A 6,584-nucleotide genomic window follows, 5' to 3' on the forward strand; every position below is an offset into this window, starting at 1 on the left:
CAGCTTAAACAAAAGGGCACAGATAGCTGGGAGCAGTATCAGTTGAGAGGAGCACAAATCCTGGGCGCTGATGTGTGTTGTTTGGTTTTGGCCCTTGTTTTAACACAGGGAGAGGGCAGATGGTAAAGGTCTGGCCACCTGTGAGTGTTGGCAACCCCAGGGGGGCAGTCCGTCCTGCTGGCTGTACTTTGCTTGAGAACTGGAAATACTGGACATATGACATTTTCCTTCTGACTCTCCCCATTTGTGTGGCTTATGCAGGAGACAAGGGAGGAACATTCTAAATGACCTGGAGCTATGCATCTTGCCAGAATCAACAAGCAGGGGAAGCCATTGGGGAGAACAATTGAGCCACTTTTCAAAAACAATAACCCTCTGGGACCCCCGACTTCAAACTGGCCCTGGAGGAGTGGACTGGAGTGGACTGTACTGTAGTGGAAGGCCCTGCGGATTGTGTGGAGCAGGCTGAGTTGCACGTGGGTTCTGGCCATTGATGGTCATATGTGTGGCCAAATCTCAAACTCAGTATTGTTTTTAAGAAAATCTTTCTGAATGAAGAAATGTCCATGGGCTTGTACTCCGTAAAAGCTAAGATTCTTTGCAGAATTTCGTTGGGCAGCAGTTCTGTGTCTAGGGGTGGAGGTTTGGCATCTGTCAGCCTGTCCCACAGGGCAGACTGAAGTCCTGGGTGTTGGCCCAGGCTGAAATTCCCAGGGGAGTACCCCAAGGGCTGGGTCCTAGGGCCCCTTGACATTCTTAAAATTTACTGAAGGCCCCAAAGGGCTGTGAATATTTGGCTGTATATACTGCAATTTACCATTTTAGGAATTGACAGGCATTTCAAAAATATTTGTTTCTTCATGTAAAAAGAATATTAACCCATTGTGTGGAGGCATAACATTTTTTTTTTTTAAATAGAGATGGGGTTTCACTATGTTGGCCAGGCTGGTCTCGAACTCCTGACCTCAATGATCCACCCGTCTCGGCCTCCCAGAGTGCTGGGATTATAGGCATAAGCCACCGCGCCCAGCGAGACATAACATCTTTTATGGAAAAAAAGCTGTATTTTCAAAATAAAAAAAATGAAAAGAATGGCATTGTTTGGTGCTTTTTAAATCCCTTTAATGTCTGCTTTATGAGAAGGCAGTTGGATCCCCCCATCTGCAGTCAGTTGCATGTCATGTGGCCTCTAGAAAACTCCACTGTGCATTTGTGAGGGAATGGGAGGGACAGGGACACAGCTATCTTATTATCTTGAAGATAGTAAGATAAAGTGGTTTCATCACTCCTGGAGGTCTTGCCGTAGGGGTGAGGTCGCTCATATGTGGGCACCATGTGACAGGCTACCACATGTGACAGGTGGAAGCACAGTTGTAGGGACTTGGGCAGAGGCCTGGGAGGCCAGGGGCTACGGCACTCCCTCGCTGAAGATAGGGAGGTGCCTGGGGAGCACCAGTTCCGGCTGTTCTCTCGTATCTGTGGTTTGAATTAGAAGCTCAGCAGCTTAGGCCTCAGAGAGATCTTGAGGATATTTGGTCCATATTATGTAACAAATGAGGGAACTTAGTTCTTCAGTCTTCTAGAATAATTTTATCCCTTTTTGTGTTAAAACGTGGATGCAGCCTGGAAGTGGTAATGCTAGATGCTGCATACCACCTTGATGGAACTAGTTGAAGTGATTGGCCTCAGTCACCTGAGACTGCAGAGCCTGGGACCAGTCAGGGCAGCAGCCTTCAAGGGACTCTTTGGAAGCTTGGCACAGCTTGAGTGCGGGGGCTGTGATGCACAAGCACAGACAGCTGTCTCTCTGTCTCTTCCCCCAGGGTTTGTCGAGCCTGTATGCTGTTCCCTGCCCTGTGTTGGCTGCCCAGGTAGGTACGACAGTTTCTATCCTCAGGTCACCTTTACTGGGGGGCCAACTAAAGGTCCGTAGAAGAAACTGTGACATCAGTGTCATTCGACAAGCCACCCAAGAGTGCCTTGGAACAAAGGAATGTTCATTGGCAGTGACTGGAGAATCAGAAGAGGTGGCTCTTTTTACCTGACGTGTAAAGGAGCTGAGGAGAGAAGGGTGTTGCAGAGAAAGCAGGGGTCTCCATCCTCTTCCTCCGCGCTGCTGTTGCAGGCTGGCAGTCTTTGAGTATGCACACAGATGTGGCTGTGGCTGTGCTGTGCCCTGTCAGAGGTCCTGTGAGTCCCACCACCTCCTAAAGCACAAAGGTCCTTAGTGTGGTGCTCAGAGAGCCCTGAACCATGGGGTACAAGATGGGCAGAACTGGCCATGAGCCGACTTTGTAGAAAGGCGGCCTTAGAGAGAGGGGGAGGCAGTAATGGCCATGGACCCGTTTTTCTCTGTCAGGAAGGATGGAGGAGTGGGGAGGACCTGATCTATATTTGGCAAGAGAAGCTCCTTCAGTAGCTGGAGCAGGTGGTTTTGGGGAATATGAAGGACAGGTTCCTTCTTGGGTCCCAGTGCTTTCCTCCTAGGAAGCCTGACCTCCTGTGTGACTGCATGGCTCTGGTCAGATTCCTGACCACTTGGCATCATGACAGTGGAGGACAGTGGGATTCTAAAAAGATTTAGAGGAAACTTAGTAATGTTTACAGGAGACAGTTTGAAATCAGATTGTCGTGACTCTTTTAATGGCTCAAATCATAGAGAGAAGGATAACTCCCGTAATGAAATGCTACGAGTGGATTTTGATGGTGGAGCGAAGGAAGTTTGAATTAGCTTTGATTAGAATGCAGCCTCATCACGGGAACTCCATTGCCATCGGGAGTAGTGGATGCTTTAAGGTGTATTCCCCTCAGAGGTGGGCATTGGAGTGATTTGCTTGGACACCAGTCGCGCCCGTGGTCCTGGGTAGCTTACTGCTCATCAGCCCAGTGAGTGGGGCTCTGCTTTTCTCCCTTTGGCTTTGCCTCTGGGCCAAGAAGCAAACTTCCTGAAATAGAAAAGGAGGAGCTGTTCTTTGGCCAATGATTTGAGAATAGCTAGAACTTAAGTTACCAGCTGTGGAGGGCGGTTCCCTGTGGGCCTCATCAACAGCTGAGGGCCCCCTTTCAGAAACCTGTGAACAAGCTCCTCCAGAATTCTTGCATGCCGCTTTTGCAGAACTGAAAAAAGCAATGGTCAGTCATGCTTGCCCCAAGCTGCTTCTGTCAAGATTTTCATTCTACGGTCTTGACCAATGGGTGGGGTTTGGTTGCACTTTGGCATCTTGCATTCATAGACTATGGAAACCAGGTTAGGGAGCATGTTGGAGATGGCTCTGTAACTCACAATGCTAAGAGTGAGAACACAGCACATGGTAAGTGTATGTTGAATGAATTAATGAAAGAATATGAATTTCGGGACTAAAGGGAAACAGAAAGAGGTGATTATGAAGGAAGTGAAAACAGACCACCCAGATGACCACAGTGAACCCGGGGTTTATGGAGTCCTTGTTAGGGCAATTGAATTCTTATTTGAGAATTGAAGGAGGTAACAATGGAATCTTAATCTTTTCTACCCAAATTACAAGAGTCAGGTAAAAAGAGAATTAGTGCAGAATCTGGTATTTGAGCTTCCTGCATCAATTTTTCTAAATTATTTGCCAGTTTGCAGGTTGTTTCCATTAGCTAACGCAACACTCAGAGTTTGCCTTTGTCATTGCATAGTTTGTCCCCAAGTCATGGGAGCTGAGGCTGCGTCCAGGTGGCTGCAGGCCTGGGAGGTGTCAATGATGCGGCGGATCTGGGGGTTTTGGGAGAGGTTTGAGCCGACCCAGCTGGGCAGCACCGTAGGGCTGCTGGGTAGGTGTTTTTGGGAAGCAGAATGCTGAGCTCTCACTCAGAACCCTAGCATAGGAGGCAGATGATCACCTGAGGCCCTCTGCACAGAGAAGGAACCGGCTTCGGAAAGCATCATGGGTTTCTCCTGCCTCCTCAGCTGGTATCCCCAGTTCTAGGAAGGCAGAACAGGTCATTGAGAGGTACAGCTTGGCTTCTGGATCACGACACAGGAGCAAAGTGGTGGATGAATCATGTCTGTGAACAACGAGATGTGAACAGCCCAGCATAGGACACAGAGTTGCCAACATGATGGGCCTAGTGGTTCACTGCTAGGTCTGATTTAAGAAAGACACCTGGATAGGACGACGTAAGAACCATCTCTGGGTCCCCAAGGGTGGGTTGGGAGCTGAGCTACGCCCGTAGCTGGCCAGGGGCCATAGGGACTCTCATGGGTCTGGAGGGTGTTGCATGGGGGCTGCCACACGGTGACTCATGAGTGTGGTGGATAGGGGCCTCAAAGTGGGCCAGCTCTGCCCAGACCAGAGCCTCCTGCTTCCTGTGGAGCGTCTCTGGAGCCTGTGTGACCGCGTGGCCGGAGAGCGTGGTCTTGGGGCAGACAGATGCAAGAGGCTGCCCCGGATGGAAGTTGTCTGCATTTGGAGGCAGGAAACAACACAGGACTCCCCCTGCGGTTGGTATGCCTACTCTTAAGGTGTCTCATGCCTGCCTGCATCTGCCTGCCCTATACCCTCAGGATCCAGGTGTCCTTTTGGAACCGGGGATCAGGAGCCAGAGGGGCTAGGAGCCTGATACTCCTGCCTCAGGTGTCTGGGCAGGCATTCTGGTCCTCTTGCCTTGGGCTGCCAGGGTGAGGGTACCTGGGAGGCTGTTGCACCGGTCTGTGCAGGAGACCAAGAAGATTAAATAAAGGAGATGATGCACATTCATTAAAAATGAACACTGCAGAAAAGTTAGGTTAAACTGCCAAATAAAGTCATTTTTAAAATGGCCACACCCTGTGCCAGTGTTCAATCTTGTGCGACCTGCCGACTGTACGATAATCGTACATTTCAGAGCCGTGAATCATTGTTTACCAACCATTCCTGTTGGTAGGAACCCTATGTTTTCATTGTCTTTGCTAAATTTTTGATTTTCTGAATTGAGGATGGGTCTTCCTTATACACGTTAGTATAGACATTACCCTGAAAACCTAGAACATACAATAGTTAAGTATTGAATGTACAAATGATACAGAGTGAAAAGATACATCATTTTTAAAACAGAATGTGAGGCCCTGCTGGGCTCTGGGGTATGTCCTGGTGATGGGCTAATGTTGACAACGGGCTGTTCGGGGATGGTGATAAAGCATCCGAAGCACATTGACTCTGTTTCCCCACAGCTTTCTTCACTGGGGAGAGCAGAGGTCTTAACTGTGCACGCCTCTTCACTCCAAACTATTACTGCTCGTACAGTTCTAACAATTATGATTACATTACGTCTCTTCCACAAGCAAGAATGTCTTTCCTCGGTGTATCTTTTCCCCCCCAACTCCTTTAATGGAAGAAGAAAAGGAAAAAGAAGGGAAGAAAAAGAAAAGAAAATAGAAGGACGAAGTCCTTAAGTATTTCCAGAAGTGTCCTGTATAGAAAACGGCCTTGCATTTAATATTCATATGACTTGACCTCAAGCACTTAATAGCCTCATTGCGTTTAGGTCTAGGGCAGTGATTTCTCTAGAATTCCTAGAAAGGGAGCTCCACAAGGGCAGAGGGAGATCATGAGGGACTCTGAGTGTATACGTTTTTGTGTGAGGAAAAGCATATAGGACCCTTGGCCTGAAACTGGACGAAAACATTCTTTCTTAGATAAATTTTAAGGTTGCATGAGTAGTTTGTGATCTTTATTTTAAATAGTCAAACCCAGAAGTCTGTAGAGAGTGAAATTCCCACTTTGCTTCTCTATTCCATCTCATGGCCCTCCTTCAAGGTTGGTGTTCTGGGTTCTTTTGGCTTTTTTGTGTGTGGAATTAATTAATTACTTTTTTATTGGTACGTGATAGATATACATGGTTTCAAGGTATATTAAATAATTTAATACATTCATAAAATTCACAAAGATCAAATAAGTTTACTGAATATTATCCACCACCGGAAATATTTGTGTGAATGCTAGAACCATTCAAATTCTTCTCTTCTTGCTATTTTGAAGTGTACATTGGATTATTGTGGACTATAGTCACCTTACTGATTTATTTAATTAACTGTACTTATTTCAAGAATGAGCAGAAATAAGGCCTAGTATTACATAAATCAGTAAGATGACCATATGTTTGTGTCCATTAATCACCTTCCTTTCATTCTCTGTACCCTCTCCTCTTCCCACGCTCTGGTAACCAACCACCAGTCTACTCTCTGTCTTCATGAGATCCACTTCATAGCTTGCACGTGAGTGAGAACATGTCATATGTCTTTCTATGCTGGGCTTATTTTACTTAACATAATGGCCTCCATGTTCATGCATGCTGTTGCAAATGATAGGATTTCACTCCTTTGTTATGGTTGAATAGTACTCTACTGTGTATATGTACCACATTTTCTTTATGAGTTCATTGTTGTTGGACACTTAGATTGATTCCATATCTTGGCTATGTCATTTTGATACAGTGCAGATGTCGTTTTGATACAGATTTCCTTTTTTTTTTTTTTTTTTTTTTTTTGGCGGGGGTTTTCTCTTTTTTCCCCCGGGGGGGGGCGATGGGGCGATCTCGGGGCCCCCCCAACCCTCCCCCCCTCGGTATGGGGCATTTTCCTC

The 6,584-nt window shown here is 46.9% G+C and overlaps 1 protein-coding gene and 1 long non-coding RNA gene across 9 annotated transcripts in view; one reads left to right on the forward strand and one right to left on the reverse strand.

Moving 5' to 3' along the window:
• GRB10 (growth factor receptor bound protein 10) overlaps positions 1-6,584 on the forward strand; it is a 203,571-nt gene that overhangs the window by 21,949 nt on the left and 175,038 nt on the right. The gene's annotated exons all lie outside the window — the stretch shown is intronic.
• The window catches only part of LOC116527321, an 8,204-nt gene continuing 6,834 nt past the window's right edge, over positions 5,215-6,584 (reverse strand). The window contains exons 2-3 of the long non-coding RNA XR_004258493.1: positions 6,140-6,145; positions 5,215-5,228 (exon numbers count right to left, since the gene is read on the reverse strand). This is a non-coding gene — a long non-coding RNA (uncharacterized LOC116527321). The remainder of the gene's footprint in view (positions 5,229-6,139; positions 6,146-6,584) is intronic.

Source organism: Sapajus apella, unplaced genomic scaffold, assembly GCF_009761245.1.
Source record: "Sapajus apella isolate SASKATOON/1434 unplaced genomic scaffold, GSC_monkey_1.0 scaffold54, whole genome shotgun sequence".
Lineage (NCBI taxonomy): Eukaryota > Metazoa > Chordata > Mammalia > Primates > Cebidae > Sapajus > Sapajus apella.